The sequence below is a fragment of the Dermochelys coriacea genome, chromosome 2 (genome assembly GCF_009764565.3).
Source record: "Dermochelys coriacea isolate rDerCor1 chromosome 2, rDerCor1.pri.v4, whole genome shotgun sequence".
Lineage (NCBI taxonomy): Eukaryota > Metazoa > Chordata > Testudines > Dermochelyidae > Dermochelys > Dermochelys coriacea.
This window is the reverse complement of record NC_050069.1, coordinates 247,659,225-247,679,554: the sequence shown is the minus strand read 5'-3', so window position 1 is coordinate 247,679,554 and position 20,330 is coordinate 247,659,225.

Sequence of the window (20,330 nt, the reverse complement as noted above, 5' to 3'; positions counted from 1 at the left end):
TCATTTATTTGTTATTCAAAATTATTTCTTGTGTTATATCTGCAGCTAAATCTTGGTCTGGAAATCATTCACGAATAGCTGGAGAGCATTCTCTGTTAAACATTCAAAATGTGTTGGTTAATTTTTACAGGACACATAAGTCACATAATATTGTCAGAGTTACTGCACTGAGTGTTTCTTGACACACACCGAGACAACCTGAAAAGTGTGTGACTCCTCTCATATGACAAGGACCCCCAGCACATGATGGTAGATATAACTTAGACTTTCAAAAATAGTTGATAAAATCCCTAACAAGAGGTTTTTCTGGAGAGGTAGAGGTCTGTCTTGGGTTAGAAACTGATCAAAATGTAGAAAACAAAGAGTAAGTAATAGATGTTCAATTTTCAATATGAAAGGGGGTTAATAGCAGGTTGCTCCTAGTATACATAGTAGGAGTAGTGTTATTTAACATAATTATCAATGATTTGGATGAGGTGATGATAATGTTCATAGAACACAATATAAAGAGAGAACTGTAGAAACTTCAGGAAAAGAACCAGTAAAGTTAGGAAATTGAGCAACGGAATAGCTTGATGTAGACAAGTACAAGGAAAGAACCTTTTGGACTTTTCACACACACATTGATGATTTCTAAATTAACTGTAACCAGTCAGGGAAAAGTTCTAGGAGACATGATTCAAATAATAAACTGATCATCAGTAGACTGATCTAGTATGGCAGTTCTTATTTTCCAGTATGTTTGCCTTCACAATTTTTGAAATGCTGACGTTTGGAATGTAACACGCTGCCCTGATATATGCAAATTCTCAAAACTGTACTTGATTTATTGCTAAACCCTATCATTTCACACACACACACAAAATTCATGATGAGAGCAATACATGGGCTATTAAATTGTACAGAACAAAATGTATATGAAATTTCATGGAATATTTGCTATGTTCTCACGGCATGAATTCTATACAAGATTTGTTTCACAAAGAACATTCGCAAGTGTCACCACTTTGCTCCCCATCTGTGATCATTTCGTTTTTACGTACCCTTGGCCAAATACTATCCCTTAGATACACATGTAGGAGTTAGCCTTCAGGTGAAATTTTCTTCCTGATATGCAAAACTGGGGATTAGTCAGAGACTTTTAGGTGACATGGTCTATGCCACCTATCTGCAACGATACAAGCTCTGATTATGATTCTTCTTGAGTTTTATAAGGCAGAACTGTTTACTTTTTACAGTTCTGTACTTTCTAATCATCTCTTTTCTGGGACCCTCTTAAGCATATCGCTATGAACTCTCTGCATTTGGGTCAATAAGGTAATATTTTTTCCCTTTCTGCTTGAGAATCCCAGGCTGCAGCAAAGCCTGTTGAGCCAGCTTCTAAAGAAAGTCCAGACTGATATAATTGTCTTCTTCATTCCCCCACAGTGAGGATTTTATTGCTTTGATGAGCCTCCTTCAATGGCCCAAGAAGATAGAGTCTGGCAGATCAAACAGATCCTAGATTATGTGCATGGCAATGTGAAACCAGAATGTGCTAAGCTGCCAGGTCTAATTTATACCATATCGCAGAAATGTACTTATCAAAACAATCATAAACTGAATACAACTAATATGTTTGTCAGCAATCATCTTTCTAGGGTTCTAGTCAGTAAGATTGACTACGTTACTGTCTTTACAAATGAATTAACAGGAAACACTAATGGCTACTGTGATGCCAGTGGACCAGGTGCCAGCTCATGCCAAGGTCCTTATTGCCTTAGGTGAACACTATCAAATATGTAGCTGGAAACCAGTCTGACTTACCTGTGTGTTAGTATTGCTAAAATAGGTATTAGACTTGTAACAATGTGTTCAGACTTTATGAAATGCTTGTAAAGTGCTGCATGCATTCCTCTCACTTGTAATATCTGTAATTCATGCTATAAGGTAATACTTAAGTGTTTGTTCTATGCTGTAAAAATGTTTGCTCTAAAACTGTCAATGTAGTCAGGAAATAAATATCACCAAGTGTGAAAAACTGGTTTTTACCCATGAGGAGCGGTTATCTGCAGCCTATCAGGAAGGCCTGTTGATTCCAAATGGGCCATTGTAAGCCATCTAAAAACAAGGACCTTGTTGATTGCTCCTGGCAAACTCATGATAAGGGGGACCTGCAGAAGAACTCATCCCATCAGCTTGGACTCTAGGGAAATGGGGATAAAAATTCCTGACCAGAAGGAATTAGGCTCTTTTATGCTGTTGGACTCTAAGGCTTTGTCTACACTACACAGCTGTTAGCAACATGGCTATGTCGCTACAGCCCTGCTTCTAAAAGTTGTGCAGTGTAGCCACTGTTTGTCGGCTCTCCTGCTGACAAAAAACTTCCACCTGCGAAGAGCGGTGATTGCGTTGTCAGCAGGAGAGCCTAAGGCTTTGGCAACTGAATGACAAAACTTTTGTCTTTCAGGGGTGTTAGCTCTCCTCTCCCCACCCCCGAAAGACATGAGCTTTGCCGCGACAAGTGCCAGTGTGAACAGCACGTTGTTGGCAGGAGCACTCCCCTGCTGACAACACAAACACCGCTCATTAGGGGTGGTCATTTTTTGTTGGCAGGAGGACTGACAAACAGTGGCTACACTCCACCACTTTTAGGGGCACAGCTGTAGTGACACAGCTATGTCACTAAAAGCTGTGTAGTGTAGACAAAGCCTAAGAGGCAAAGATTCTTAAACGTCAGCAAAAGATCCCCAGGATTAGCCTGGGTTAGCCCTAAAGGATTCATAGAGCTGTTTTATTTCAGCAGCTCTATCACCATCTGAAATCTAAGACTGACACTTTGTGTGTGTGTGTGTATGTTTACCTGTTTTAACCTTGTAAATAACTCTGTTAATAAATCCTTAGTTACTTTACTATAGGATTGGCTACAAATGTCTTTTGATGTGAGATCTAAGGTGCAAATTGACTTGGAATAAATGACTGGTCCTTTGGGACTAGGAATAACCTAATATTTTGTGATTTTTGGTGTAAAGTGACCATCTATCACAGAGAGACAAGGTGGGTGAGGTAATATATTTTACTGGACCAAGTTGGTCCAATAAAAGATATCACCTCACCTACCTTATTTCTCTGATATCCTGGGACTGACATGGCAACAACAACACTGCATACATCTATCACAGAGTCAAGCTTGCCTGGGTGCCAAGATAGATCAGAATGCCCAAAGGGACTGTCTGTGACTTCATGTTAAGGCTGTATAGTGCCTGAGGAGTTTACAGGTGGTAGGTGAAATCTAATTATAGAACTCACAACTGGTATGGGGCTTGTGCTCTGCTTCTTAATAGTCTGTCCTGAGCTTGGTATTCTCACTGGTGAGTCATTCCAAACAGCATGACAGCTATCAATTTATTATTTTAAATGATGTTTGGGATTAATTAGTATATTTCACAGGTAATGGTGTAGATGTAATAATTTCTCTAGTCTAATTTTAAGGTTAAATCTGCACTAGAGGCTACCTCTAAGAGATAATCCCGTACCTGGGGAGACTATTTTGAAGTATTCAAAAAGTTAGAAATTCAGTAATTCTCCTTCACAGGGTTCATGTGAATATATGTCTTCAGTTTTGATCTTCATGTGTTCACAACTTATCCTTGATCCTTAGGGAGTTTCAGTTTTGGGGGCCATCAAACTCAAGCTCCGAAAGCAAATCTCACCCAGAACCAAGACACTTTACTTGATTTCACATCATTCCCAATCCAAACAGCTAATTTAAGGTGTCAGTGCAAGACTGTAAATCAATTCAAGGTCACTGGAAAGCCAGGTTTGCTTGAAGGGCTCATTAACTTTTAAAATCTGACACTGAATTTGGCCTGAGTTTCAAATTAATAATCTACCCCTGAACCTGACTTCTTACATCTCTTCACTTTGTTCTGTCAGCTGATTTCAACACACTGCTTCGGTGCCTTGTTCTGCCTTCCTATGGCCTGAAGAAGACACTGATTCTAAGAAGTTTGCCTTTTCCTTCCTTTACAAGCTAAGAAAAGCATGATATCACCTTTTTTGCATTAAAAGCAATAGCCTTCCACTTTGTAGCGTTTTTCATTTTACAGCTAGGTTCCTTTGAATGAGGCCTAAGATGATAGAAGTGAGCTAGAGGATGGAACACTGAAGAAAGTTTAGTTTCTTTCCATTTTTTTTAAATGAAAGGACCTTGCTACATATCTTTTATGGTGTCTGTACTCTGAAATAAGATAAGTTACCAGAAAGTTTCCTCCTTTCCTTTATTGCCAACCACAAATGTTGAAAACTTACAAGCCAGAGGACCCCTCAAGAGAAAAATCATGAGATTTTCATAAAACTCATAATTTTGAGAATCTTTATCATTTGCTTCTGGTTTTTGGCCTCAAGCTGCCCTGAGGTCACATTTTTGAACTTTTCTTTGCAACCATGTGTACATCTGCACTGCATTTTAAAATCCCCAGAGCATAGGTCCACAGACTTGGGCTTCTGGGGCTTGCACTACGACTAGTCTACCCAGCAATGAAACATCTCCACATGCCAAGCCCCACAAGCGTGAGTCTGCAGGCATAGGCCAGCCATGGGTTTTTCTTTGCTGTGTTGACACCCTAAGAGATATGGGTTTTGGAGTTTACACCCTATTGAGATGCATAGGGCAGTCCATACCTCTGAGCTATTGTTTCAAGCCATTTGCAAACTCAGTTAGATATCTCTTAATTGATTACACCCACTCCATGTTTTCAAGCTTTTCTTTTCTACCATAAGGGCTAGAAAATTAGGCCATGTTGACACTATAAAATTATGTTGACCTTATTTACATCGCACCACAATTATTAAATTGCTTGTGTGTGTGTGCACACTCGGCTTCTTGTATCGGTGGTGTGAGTCCTCACTAGGAGTACCTGTATTGATTGTATTGTCAGTGTGGGACATTGTGGGATGAGTCCTGGAGGCCTGTAACAGTCGACATAAGCAATGTAGTATCTACATTGACACTGTATTGACCTAATAACATCAACCATGACTCTATGCCAGTCAGGGAGATAATGTTACTAAATCGGTGCAGACAGGCACTTATGTCAGCAGGAGCCAAATTTGAGTGAAGACACTTCCACAGTTAGGTCAACAGAAGGGAGCTTACATCAACCTGTGTAGTATAGACTAGGTCTTAGGGTGTTTTAAGTGAAAGATGAGATTCTCTTAAAATTATGACTTTGGGAGCAAGGACTTGAAGAAAAATACTGAATATCATTATGTTCATTGAAGCTAGGGCCCTAGCCATGTATGTCTCTAGTGCCTAAACCTTAATCCATGTCTGGTAAATATTAAAAATGAATAGCAGTCTTCCTTTTCCTATTATAATTCAACACTAACTTCTACAACACTAATAAATATGCTTTGAAATAAGACTACTATTGCTCTGTTACTTGGGGGGCAGTTCTACATTGGATGCTCTGAGTGGATGAGATCCACTGGGCCATATGGATCCTGCTGGTGTTCATTAGTATTGTTTGAAATGGGACTACATTAATGGCACACTAAGGAACTTTTAGTGCATTCAAGCAGGGACCACATGGCCCAGTTAGTGCGTAACACACTAGTGAATGCTAGAATTCACACCCCTCTAGTGTGGACTTATTCACCATGTTGACAGGTGCTATCCTGTTTCACTCCCCCTGGTTTGGAATTCTGCTCTGGAAAGTCTCATCTTTTCCATTATATAAACTCTTTGGTTCTTCATCCTGAGCATTCTTTAGTCCAGGTGGAGCTGGGCATGCATTTATCCAGTTGCTGTACAACACAAAGAAACTCCTTAACGAGATCCAACCATATATGTTGGAGTTGGCCAGTCTGGGATTCTCCATCCAACCAAGAGTATTCAGATGATCAAGTTGGCTGTTCAACATCAGCCAGCTGATGTTAGAAACTATGAAGTCCCTTTGCCTTTAATGTTTTCTTTTTCAAGACACTTTATATTTATATTCAAATTTCAATAGTCCAGTAACAGGCACTCTATTGTCACCTCTTCTATTGTAGTGCTTCAATCATAGAGGCTTGCCTGCTTATTTTGGTCTAAAATTCTATTTAGGAGAGATAATCAGCAAACAGTTTATTAGGATGGATACATTATGCCTGTTAGAATGAATTCACAGTGGGCACAGAACTCTAACAGGTATAATGTATCCATCCTAATAAATTGTTTGTTGATTATCTCTCCTAATAGAATTTTTAGACCAAGGTAAGCAGGCAAGCCTCTATGATTGAAGCACTACAATAGAAGAGGTGACAATAGAGTATATTGGAAGTTTCAAAGCTGGCCTTGTTGGGCATTACAACAGCAACTACAATAGGCAATGACTAATGGGAAGAAATTATATATATTATATATATTTTTCTTTACACCATGAGGTTCAGTATTTGTCCTAGAGAGGGGGTACATATTTACAGATTGTGCAGTCAAGGCAGCAAATAGGTAAGAAATGTTTAATATATTTGACATGCTGCATATCACCATAATATTGATTCCTATTTACTTAGGGGAATTTTTCTATGTTTTTCAGTAAAAGCTATGGACTTCTTAACCTCAAAATTGGTGTAGCCATCAGTTGCAGAGGATTCTTGAAGCAAAGTGACATCATGAATGAGATAAGAAAATAAAAACATTTGAAGGAGACTTGTTAATGCACTACTTGAGGGGAAAAGAGGCATAACACAGATATAAAAGAAGCACCTAATTTCCTGGCGTTGTTGTTGTACATTGCTTACAGGTACATATTTACAAAGATTGCTTTGAGTGTGTCCTTAAGAAACCCTGCCTACTGGGAAATGGTTGTTTGGTTGCCATGACATTGAAGACTGGTTGCCTGCTATCTCTCTGAAGTATAGCTGATCAGCCCCGGCATTTTAAAGTTGCCCTTTACTACTTTAGAAGACTGATGTGTTTTGTATTTATTTTGAAATCCTAAGAAAAGTCACTTAACCTTTCCCTCAGAGATTTGGATTGTGTCCCCTATTGATTGCTATTGTAAAGAGGGACGCTCACTCATTTTAACAATACTGCACCAAAATCAACTCTAACGTAACTTTACTGAAGTCAAAGGAGTTATACCACGATTAATTTGGTCCACTTTGTTCTTTTGGGGACAGATTTTTTAATGCCATTTCTCATATTGAAAAGTACCTTATTCCACAAGTAGACCTCTTAATTTCAATTGGACTACTCACAAAGTAAATAGCAGAAATATGTGCAAGTTGATGAGACACTGGACTTGGATTCGTTTCCATATTTCAGCTCAGCTTCAGACTTGCTTTGGGACCTAGGGTAAATCAATTCCATATAGCCTGTCCTCAGCTCCCCATCTGTTAAAATGGGGATATTTCTGCTATATCACACAGTGGTGCTGTGAAGGTAAAAACCCCGAATGACTGTGGGGACACTCAGATACTAAAATGATGAAGGGCATTTAAGTAACTAGACAGGGAGAATCTGTCCTTTCATGGTTTGGTTATTATTCTCATAGACAGAATTCTGCAGCCAGAGTTTTTCTAGCCTATGCTCTTTGTCCTGCCTATGTTTAAAGTCATACTTTTAAAATGGAAGACCTCACATCTAGTTTTGGACTTGGTTATATAGTAATATTGTCTCTATTCTGTGGTGCACCTTAAGGTCAAACAACGCTGGATTTTGATAGTATAAAATCTTTACATTGTTTTGGTTTCTTGGTGCTATTCCATTTGTATTAGGGCAGTTTGTCTGCCTTGGCTTCTAACATTACAACAGTCTTACAGTAGTTTCTAGATTTAATTCTACTTTCTATTTATGGCCTAATTTATCTTTTCTGTACTTTATCTGAGATGTGCCATATTTTGTGAAGTGCCTTGGATGTGTAGTACGAGAGGTACTGTACAAGAACAGTTGTTTTATTAGGGTGAACTGCAACAAGACAGATTAAACATTCAATTAAACATGAAATTTGCCCATGTAAAAAGCTCCAAGGAAACAGCTTAACAATTCATGGTTATGAGATATAAAGTTTTTAGAATTAATATTCTAAAAATTCATCTACTTTGCTTACAGGTAACTCAGCTATCTCAGAAAAAATGAATAGCAGCCAAGTGTTCATTACAAAATGACTAGTATACAAACTGGGTATCTAGTAGAAGTCTGTACTTCTTTCCAAGGTTTTTAAACAGTTGGCACAGAGAAGAAATGAAAATACTTACAGCAGGTGACTACAGTATGTATAGGCCACCTTTCTGATTCATTGTATGTTTGGTTAATGTTGTTGGATTAGCACTAAACATTAATGTTTGCTTAAAATCCACATGATTACTTTAATACTCTGCTACTGTGATCAGGTTCTGTAATGCTATGAAAGAGATTGATATGATACATGGCTAAGTCTCACACATAATAGAAGTATGATATAGTTTCAACCAAACTGGTCAAAGTATTTTCAAAATCCTCACTTATGTGATAACACTTCAAAGTCTATCTGTGCCAATGGGAGATTTGTTTTCAGCTCTCATAATTAAATGTTTTCAGACTGCAGGAAATGTATGCATTTGTAATTCACCAAGTAGTCAAGAAGCTTGGAGAATGATGCTTTTGGATTTTCTTTCTGAATGTTTTAAATCCTTGATATTGTGTAGAGTGTTCTTGTTTTAAAGATTGATATCTTTGGTTTTAGGCCTTAGATCACACGAGAATAAAGAGTTTTATGCATAGTCTTGGAAATCTGTACTCAATTGACAGATTTCATCTGTTTTCTGGTGAATTGCAAGTAGGGCTTCTGCAGGACAAGCTCTTGACTAACATACCTCAGAGGGTTATTTATTTACTATTTATTCTTTTAAAATGTTGATTCCTTATGATGTATAAAATAATTACAGATAAACATTCTTTCATGTGTGTGTGTAAAAACCTGTAAGCTTATCAGGCCAGGGACTGCTTTTTTTTGTTTTTGTGCCTGTGTAGTGCTTAGGACAATGGATCTGGGTACCCAAGGTGCCACTACAATACAATAAATAACTATACATAATATGTATGTTAGGCGCTCATGACATATTTATCTATCTAAATGGGCTATCGTATGATATAGCTGAAAGACTAAATTCTGCCTGGTCTGTTCATGAATGTTCAGCGAAGGACGAAGGTGTAAGAAGCCTTTGAAGAATATATATGTAATAAGCAGCCTGATTCTCTCTTGACTAATAGCTGTTTACTGTGGTATGGTTTCGTAGACCTCAGTGGAGCTATGCCTGATTTATCTGATATCACAGTTACGAGCACCCTTTGGTACCATTGCCTTCAACTTGAGTTGCTGGTTGCATGATCCCTAAATGTCTACATACAGATTTACATGCATGATCTTAGGCAAGTAAGTTTGAAAATTTTGGTTGTGGCATTTAAGCTTTATTATGAGGGTAGTGTAAGCTTTCCTTTTGTGTAAGAAAAGTATCCTTGTCCCTGTGTAAAGGGGTAGGAGGATTCTGAAGTAATATTATGTATAACTCTATTAACCTCCCCCTTTCCTGCACTTCAGGCATTAATTCTTTGCTAAAGCATAGGCCAGAGTTCTTTTTTTTTCAGGACTTGTCAGAAAATGTTACATAGAGTTTTATGGAAAACCCTTGCCAGTTCCCAATGAAGGAAGGAACCATTACAATTTCTTAGTAACAAACATTTATGCACACAGACAACATTGTAAATGCAATAAATGTGTAAAGAGTCTTTGCAATAATAAAAATAACTTTTACATAAAAGTTATTAGGCAGTAAATCTAGTGACGTCCTTACACCGACTTCCCCTTTTGTCCTGTTACATATAATTCAATGCAAGGTTTCAATACCTTATGCTTTACTTTAGTACACATACCTCCTAAACATATTACACCCTAATCTTTCAGAAATGAATTTCTTAAGCTGTATAGTGTGATCACAATATACAGTGTGTATCATCTGGACTCTTCAGATCTTGAGAAGAAAGTCAGCATCTCAGTTATTTCCCAAAAACTTCAGAGAAACAAGTAAGCAAACAGTGTGGGGATCTTCACAGCTAGCATTACTCCACCTCTTGGGTTAATAGTTGACTAGTCTTCAGATGCTGGTGAAACAGAAATCTGTAGCCTGTATCACAAAGTGGTATAGGTATTGAGACCCAGACCTCAGGCCAGGACACATTATCAGTCCTGTGTCAATCACTGTGTCCCACAGTGCTCTTTAACTCCTATATCTATATTTCTGCCCATGCTGCGATTGGCTCCACTCTTGTAGGGTGTAACGGGGAGTGACCTTCCAGACTGCTTGCCTACAATGAAAACATTCTTCACAGGTTCAGAAACATCTACCGAGCATGTCTAGTGACTACCACCCTACTTCTGGATGTTTCTTGGCCCTTCTAGCTAAGTTGCCTTACACTATTCTTTATACATGTACAGAGATGCAGAATAGTACACATAACATCTATGTCTCCTCCCCACTGCTTCTCTCCCTTTCTTTGGGCAAAATAAAAATAATCAAATGCTACCAAATACAGCATGTGGGCTACACTTAGTTTTAAATGTTGGGATTTTGTAAATGATGGGCTATGTAGTTACATTGGGTCACTTTAAGCCAAATTCTCCATTGGTGTATATTGGGACCGGTCCAATGACTTCATTGTGCTTGCCAATTTAAAGCAGCAGAGAATTTGTAACCTTTTTGACCTGTTTTTGCTTTTTTATATTAGATGTAAAGGTGTGAAAGCTTGTTGAACCATCTTATAACTTTATCTAAAACTCTAATGGAAACTTTGTTATTAATCTTATTACTGTATTATGGTACCTCCATCTTAGAAGACTGCAAGTTCAAAGAAGTCTGGATAACCCTCTTCATTTTTCATTTGCACACACCCCTATACATCTTGGTTCCATCAAGGGCCAAAAGCTTGGTTCTGGCAAGGCCCAAATGCATTGAAAATGGGATACTGATAACCCAATTGGAAGGTTTCTACTAGAGGATGTTTTGAAGATGGTATAACATAATTTATGTAGATAAAGGGATTACCTCTGAGAAACAGAAATCTGAAATAGATTTTGATCACAAAAAAACCCATGGAATACTCTAATATTACAGTTGTGAGACATTTATTAATGCCTATAAAACTCAGAGAGCTCTTGGTGTACTGTATATGTAATTGAGCATTTTTGAGAGATGAGGTAACATTCTTCTGCTAAGTGATATCAATCTTAATGTAATTAATTCTAACTTCATGCCCTTTATTATTTTTTTTCTATTTTTACTGCTGTTATCCTCGTTTTCTCTTCATTCAGCAATGTCTCTTCATCTGTCAGCCCGACAAGAACTTTCTCAAAGACAAACAATGCTAATGAGCCACAGACGTGTCTCAATCAATGTCTTTCTTTCCACATTTTGATGGGAATCATATATAGCTTCTAATTCCACATTAGGTTTGTTTCCTCCTCCCCCCATCACTTCTGACCTCAGAGGCATGGACTGAAAATGGTTTAAGCAGTTAACAAACAGCTTATCATCACTGACTAGGGGGCATTCAGTGACATGGTTGATCACTCCCAGAAGGCATAGTTTCAGCCAGCACAAACTAACAAAGGTAATTGAAAAACAATTCACTCAGATTCCGTCTGAACACACAACAGTTGTAAGGAGCTAAATAAGATGTTGTGTATAAAAGCAGGCCACCATGTCTCATTCCAAGCTGTTTTGCATCCAAATATTGATACATTTTGAGTATAGTAGTTGGTAGGAATCACTGTGGCTTCAGCATTATACTGCAAAAAGTCACTGAACTGACATAAATTGTATTTAAATGGGGATTTCGGGAGCTTGGCTGTTGTTGCCTGACTGCAAAGCCTTAATTAACCAATGCATCACCTTACACGAGATAGCAATGCAAAGTATTGCATAGATTGCTTATACTTGTATTTAGTTGCAGTATTTTTTTAAAAAGGAGGATACAGGAACCAAGGTAATGTAAGGTTTTAGGTAAAGCTGGGTAGGAATTTTCTGTTGTAATGTATTTTTAATGGAAAATGCAGTTTCCACAAAATCTGCTAATTTTTTTTCTATTTTCTGTTAGGAAAATCAAAACAAAAACATCCATTTCAGGGTTTGATCTACCTGAACTGAAATGTTTCGATTTGTCAAACTGAATCTAAACATTTAGCTTTGGATCTATTCAACATTAATCTCCATTTGCCTGAACTGCTGTGGTGCCTCATGGGAGCTGTAGTTCAGGTGCTTTGCACCCCCATTCTCAAATATGAGTCAGGCTTCTCCGATTGTTGGGTTATGTTCCTGCTTCTCTGTAGCTTATCACATCCAAAGGAATAGCCCAACAGAAAGCATGAGCAAAATCCTTGAGCATTATCTCTGGTGTTACATTAACCATCATCAGAATGAATGGTCTTCACTGTTATCCTATGCAGAGTTTGCATATAAGAATGCTGAACTTGCCTCTACAGGAAAAAGCTCTTGTTTGCAAACTACTGGTTTACCCCCAATTTCACCCAGAATTATCCACAACCTGGCAGCTTCAGAATGGACACAACTGATAATTGTACCTAAGGATAGAGCAAAAGACCTGCCTGGAGCTAGCAAAACAGGATTATAAACATAATGCAGAGCAAGGATGACAGAAAGGTGCAAATTCTCCATTGGCCAAAAAGTATGCTCATAGTGAGGCACCTCTGTACCGATAGACCGTCCCATAAACTTGATGACCAATTTCTTGTCCATATCATATCTGCCAGCAAATCAACCCAGTTGCCTTTGAACTCCACCTGGTTCCTTTTATCAAAATGAACCCATATTTCATGTGTCCCTATTGAAGCATTATGTGGCTACTTTTTTTCTCACCAGATCCAGTAACCACCTTTTCACCACCGATGCATGTTCAGGATCATGAGAAGTGTATCATCCATGAATTCCTCAATTTTAAACCCAAGTTGGGTATGCTGTGGTATTTGATTGATTGGGAGGGTTACAAGCTTGAGGAATGTTCCTGGGATCCTGCTGAAAATGTCCCTGTCCCTGAACTCATAAAAGTCTTTCACAAGAACCATTCAGAGAAGCCTCATCCATTGTCATTCCAGGGAGGGGTGATGGGATGTTCCAGGTCTCAAATCTAGATCTGTGAGTTCCCATACAGCCATCGCATCCTGACCACCACCCAGTGGCTTTTGAAACCTGGTAGGTTGAGGAGCTAGCAGGACTACAGCCTCAGCCAAAGCACCATCCGTAAGAGCCCTGATTGGAGGGTTGCCCACTCCCCAGGTTAATCCAGCCATACTATTTAAGACAGAAGGAGGCACAGGAAATTGTTGCTGCTGCACTGGACCTTGCTTCTTGCATTCTGCATCTAACTCTCTTCCTGCTCCGTTCCTGGCTCTTGCCTCACCCCTGCACTGCTCCAAGTTCCCACCATCTTCCTACTCTGTGCCTGACCCTTGCCTCTTCTCCAGTTCCTTTATGCCTTGCTTCTGGCCATTGGTTATCTTTCCTGACTTTGACCTTTGGCTCTGACTTCTGACTCTGGCTTGACCCTGGGCTCCGGCATTTGGTATCTGACCTGGCTCTGACCTTCAGCTTTGATTCCTGGCTCTGAGCAGTAGGCCAGACTGTCTACATACCAGTCCCTAACACAGGAGAAAGGAAGAACAAGAACCAATGACCAAACAAATTCAGATTTGAAAAAAGGCATACATTTTTAATAGTGAGCAAAGTACCAACGAAAGTTGTGGATTCTCCATCTTCTGAAGTCTTCAGATCAAGACTGAATGCCAATCTGGAAATCTTGATTTAGTCAAATACAAATAATTGGGTCCAATACAGGAGTAACTGGATGAAATTCTATGGCCTGTGTGATACAGGAGCTTATGCTGGATGATCTAATGGTGCATTCTGGCCTTAAACTCTATGAATCCATTTAAAAAATTGGTTTGGGAAATTTTTCAATATTTCCAAATGAAGTTTCTTTGGAATATTCCATTCCATGAAAAAATTTCATTATTTCAAATTTTGTTCCAATTGGGGATGAAAACACAGTTGGGGATGAAAACAAATTTTAGTATTTCCTGTGGGCTAGAAAGTCCAATTTTTGATCAACTGTAGTTTTAGGCCCTGATCCAGCAAAGCTCTTAATGATGTGCATAAGTTTTTAAGAATGTAGGTAGTCCATTAACTTCAGTGCAACTACTCATGGGCCTAAATGCTTTTCTGGATTAATTCCCAAGTGCAGTAACTAACTACTGAGGGAATAGACAGCGTATATCTATGTACATAAGCGACATCTGTGCTAAAAGTGGAGCTGCTCTGAATAATGTATAAAGTTTGTTGACACAATTATTGGGATATTCACTGAATGTATGAAAATGTTGGTTTAGTTTAATAGGGGGCTGTAAGGAAAACAAGACAGAATGTCTCACGTTAAACCACTTCTCCCCAAACACTTGAGAGACATTAAGGGACCATACCATTATGGGCCAAGGCTTGGGAAACAGAAGATTCAAAGGACTGTAGCAGTTCAAAAGAAACACTTTCTCAAAAGGGGAGTAGTTATTCAGTAGTAGTTGTCGGGGTGGGGGAAGGGGAGGGTCGCGGGGGAGAACCATACTGATACCCAAATACCCGGTGGGGGTATCTGAAGATGTTGGGTCCACCAAGAACACTTTCCCTGACTGGTAGGGCTTTAGGTAAGATAGACATGCATGTGGACTGTATATGGTTTTTAAATCCTTTTCTCTCTTATGCTTTATTCCTGTGGTTTACTTATTTGGTTTAAAGGACACTGTTTTGTCACTGAATACTACAGACTCCCAAAGGGAAGAACTGAAGATGCCAAACCCCGTTGGACTTAATGGGTAAATATGGTTGATACATACAGGCTACTGAAGCCCAGGGTCTGGTCGAATAATGGATAATTGTGAAATTCTACCCCAAGAAATGCAAAAGCAGAAGGCCTCATACCTGTCAAGGTACACTCTGAAAGACCACGAAGGGAACACAGGTGTAGCTAGTCCTGTAATCGTGAAAACATTCTTACTTTCTATCAGCTTCCTAGTCATACATGGGGGAAAGCAATGTTGGGATACTGCACACAACTCCACCTATCATCTCTTTAGATATTATTTGGAACGATGGGTGCTTGACTCCTTTGCAAATCAGACCATTTATTTCACTGCCTAATTATGGATTTATGGGTGCCTAACTTAAGAATCCATGTTGGAGAATTCTGGCCTGAATTCAAGTGGATGCAACTACATTGTCATGAGTTAATTCACACCTGCTTACATGAGATCTGATTTCAGGTTCAAGATCTCTAGAAAAAACTATATTAATACCAATATAAAATATATCCTACTTAAAAGTACATCTTCCTTATCTTCTATACTTTGATCCTGTAACAGGAGGGATGGACCTGAAACACATTGGGTATTAACATCATTTGGCTGAAGAATTTAATTAATGCATTACACTTGTATAATAAGTTTTGATATTGTGCCACTATATTAAATAAGTAATCCCCTTGATGAGCACTTTTTCTGTGCTATGTCCTCCTTTTTCCAACACTAATTTTGAATAAAGACATGAGGCTCATGATGATCAAAAGTGGAGGTCAACAGCAAGTTGAAGTAAAAATGAGCTTTGGGGGGAAAACAGAAAAATTAATTAGTCGGGGAAGTCAAAGCCTCTTTAGAATGCAAAAGAAAAACAGTGGTTTTGGTCAGTGAGAAAAAATGGTAATTGGTTTACATCTTATTTGCTGAAGATTCATTTAATTAGAGGAAGAATGTCCTCTTTTCATCTCTGGCAAATGAGAGGTCAGAACTTTCCTTTTTCCTCTACATTTCAAACCTTCAGAATATTCTTCATCAGATCTTTACTGTCCCATGACAAACACCTATAAGACACTGAGAGCTTCAAGAGATGATGAAAGACATGATCACATACTGTGACCAGAGAATGTGTTGCTAGTTAAAAATATATAACACAATCTCAATTTTCCCCCTCTAAGTTTCAAATCATTTTAGTTTAAAAGAGTTTTGGATTGGTAGCTCTGAAGTCTGAATTCCTCCATTTAGTTGCAAAAAGAGTAAAGCCTGGGTAGCAGAAATGCAAGTTTCCCTAATGTTCCACTAATATACCCTAACACTGACTGGCAGGGACAACCATCTATGGGAAACAAAGTAGTTCAGTTTCCATCATTCCTTGGCTTATCTACCAAGAATACTAATAAAATCATGTTCCTAGTGGTGGGATTTTTACCATTGCCATTAATGGGAGCAAATTTAGGCTAACCATTGTTGGACAATCCTATTTGACTACTTCATATAGATGCATTTTAATTTGAGATATTTCAGATGCCATCAGCAATTTCATCTAGAAATCTCAGCAGGCTACTCGCCCACTTACTTATAGGCAAGAAAATTGTTTCATTTGGAAGTATTAATGTTCCATATAATTGAAACAATTACTATTCCAAGGAGGTAGCTTTGTGGATGTCTATGAGGAGTACCTCCCAAATGTGAAGGGAAGCATGGGAGAAAGCATAAAGACGTCTGAAAATGTAACAGGTGAACAATGGAAGCTGGCATTATGGTCTGATCAGAGATGAGAGTCAACAGCTCAGTAGCAAATGAGAGATGATCGGCAGGGTGGGGATTCACTGGGAAGGCCTTCAAAGTAAAAAAGAAGCAGAGAATGTATGATGCAATAGAGAATGGGGAGCCATTGGAGGTGCACAAAGAGAGGGGTGAGATAGACAATGTGATGAGCTAGAAAAATTATATTTTCAACAGCATTCTGAATGGATATGAGCGGGGCAAGATTGCATTTGTCAAGGGAAGAAAAAAGGGTGTTAGAACATGAGAATGGCCATACTGGGGCAGACCAATGGTCCATCTAACCTAGTATCCTGTCTTGTGACATTGGCCAATGGCAAGTGTTTCAGAAACAATGAACAGAACAGGCAATCATAGAATGATCCATCCCCACTTCCAGCTTCTGGCAGTCAGAGGCTAGAGACACCCAGCACATGAGGTTGCATGACTGACTATCTTGGCTAATGGATTTATCAATGGATTTATCCTCCATTAATTTATCTAATTATTTTTCTAACCTTTTTCTGGCCTTCACGACATCCCCTGGCAAAGAGTTCCACAGGTTGAATGTGTGTTGTGTGAAGAAATACTTCCTTATGTTTTTTTTTAAACCTGCTGCCTATTAATTTCATTGGGTGACCCCTAGTTCTTGTATTATGTGAAAGAATAAATAACACTTCCATATTCACTGTCTCCACTCCATTCATGATTTTATAGACCTCTATCATACCTCACCTTCCTTGTCCCTATTCAAAGGTGAAGAGTCCCAGTTTTTTAATCTCTCCTTATATGGAAGGTGTTCCGTAACCTTAACCATTTTTGTTGCCCTTCTCTGTACCTTTTCCAATTATATCTTTTTGAGATGGGGCAACCAGAACTGCATGCAATATTCAAGCTGTAGGAGTACCATAGATTTATAGAGTGGCATTATGATATGTACTGTCTTATTATCTGTCCCTTTCCCTTTCTTTTAGCTTTTTTGACTGCCACTGCTCCCTGAATGAATGTTTTCACAGAACTATCGGCAATGATTCCAAGATCTTTTTCTTGAGTTGTAACAGTTAATTTAGACCCCATCATTTGTATGTCTAGTTGGGATTATGTTTTCCAATATGCATTACTTTGCATTTCTCAACATTTAATTTCATCTGCCATTTTGTTTGCCTAGTCACCCAGTTTTGTTAGATCCTTTTGTAACTTTTTGCAATCTGCTTTGTACTTAAATATCTTGAGTAGTTATGTATCATCTGCAAATTTTTCCACCTCACTATTTATCCCTTTTTGGAGATCATTTATGAATATGTCGAACAGCACTGGTCCTAGTACAGCTCTTTGCAGGACCCCACTATTTACTTCTTTACATTCTGAAAACTGACCATTTATTTCTATCATTTGTTTCCTGTCTTTTAACCAGTTACTGATCCATGAGAGGACCTTCCCTGCTATCCCATGACTGCTCACTTTGCTTAAGAGTCTTTGATAACGGACCTTGTGAAAGTCTTTCTAAAAGTCCAAGTACACTATAGCGACTGGATCACCATTGGCCACATGTTTGTTGACTCCCTTCAGAGAAGTCTAATAGATTGCTGAGGCCTGATTTCCCTTTAAATCCAGGCTGACTCTTCCCAAACAAATCATATTCATCTATGTGTCTGATAATTCTGTTCTTTAGTATAGTTTCAACCAGTTTGCCTGGTACTGAGGTTGGAGCTTTTTATTTAAAATTGGTGTCATGTTATCTATCCTCCAGTCATCTTGTACAGAAACTAATTTAAATGATTATATACCACACTTAATAGTTCTGCAATTTCATATTTGAGTTCCTTCAATACTCTTGGCTGAATACCTTCTGGTCCTGGTGACTTATTACTGTTTAATTTATCAACTTGTTCTAAAATCTGATACCTCAATCTGGGACAGTTCCTCAGATTTGTCGCCTAAAAGAATGGCTCAGTTGTGGGATTCTCCCTCCCATCCTCTGCAGTAAAGACTGAAGCAAAGAATTCAAAGGCAATGATCTTTTCTTCCTTGATTGCTCCTTTAGCACATCAGTCATCCAGTGGCCCAACTGATTGTTTAGCAGGCTTCCTACCTGTGATGTAGTTAAACATTTTTAGTGTTAGTTTTTGAATCTTTGACTAGTTGTTCTTCAAATTCTTTTTTGGCCTGCCTAATTATACTTTTACACTTGACTTGCCAGAGTTTAGGACCCTCTCAATTTTCACTTCCAAAGATTATGCTATTTTAGAGCTTGTTTGGTAATTGACCACTTGAAGAATGGAAACTGAAATTTCCAAAGCTGCCTAATTGCCCAATTCCCACTAAATTGGGAATGTCTTAGTTTTTTATACTAATTAATGGGAACTAGTCATCTGGATCCTCTGAAAATATCAGCTGGGGTTTGTAAGTGATAGGTTTGGAAACAGGAATAATCATGATCCCCCTCCCCCCAAGCCATAAAAGGTGCTGGCTTTGTTACAATTGCATTTACTTCCCTGAAAGTGTCCTGCAATCTTTATTTCCATCAGTCTAATGCAGTGTTTCCCAAACTTGGGATGCCCCTTGTTCAGGGAAAGCCCCTGGCGGGCCCGGCCGGTTTGTTTACCTGCTGCGTCCACAGGTTCGGCCAATCATGCTTCCCACTGGCCACGGTTCGCTGTGCCTGGCCAATGAGGGCTGCAGGAAGTGGCGCGGGCCACAGGAAAATGTAAGCTGCATTTTAGAAACCGAGATTTCTACCACTTTTGAGGATACTATGTGACTTGAGCATTTCCATCTAGGAATGTCTTGAGGGGAACTGGGATAATGTAGTACTATAATGATTCCCTTAAAGTTACAGCAGAGAAAGTCCATGGTTCAAGGTGAAAAGTATGTCAAGTACATCTCTAAAAAACTGTACTTACTTGCTATGGGAAAACTGATTTTTGTAAAGTTTCAAACACAGTCAAACATTATGAGTTCAACTGGAACTATTCTGGATTTACATTAGGAGTAGCTGGTAAAAAATGGAGCAAATCCAGAAAAAATAACCATGACAAGGCAAGCTAAAACAAACAAACAAATGGGATGGGAGAGGGGAAAGATAGAATAAGAGTAATACAAGCACGTGTCTTCATATTCCAGCTGTGTACACAATGACAACACCATAAGTGTAATAACAAGTTTGGTGGGAATAATTTTAATTTGCCACTTAATATTAAGATGGTTGAGAATACTGAAGTAGAAGAGTTCCAAAGACATCACAGTTACCCAGGATCCTTCTAAAATCCTTTGTTCAGAGGTACCTAACCATTTCTGAACCAGCAGGGCCAGGTTAACAACAATTGGGATTTATTTTATAAACAGCTAGTGTGTTTCTTAATGATTTATTAAACAAACCAAGAGAGCAGAATCATCCTTACTGCTTGTGTCCTCATTTGACTAATATTTTATTTGCAGGTTCATAGTTGCAATATGTTGGCTTTAATTACTTGAATAAATTTTAACGTAATTAATAAGTTGAAATTTTACTCTGGCACTCAGGTGATTATGCACCCTGAGTGGTAAGGGTGCAATTTGCATATTATTACTAAAATAATAAGAAGGCCTTCTGCATGCTAAGTAAGGTAACATTTAATTTTAACTTATTTATATCATTAGTTTGCTTCCAAAAAGTAAAATGAGCATAGACAATAGACATGATTTTCAAAATAATTACCATTTGTATGATTTATG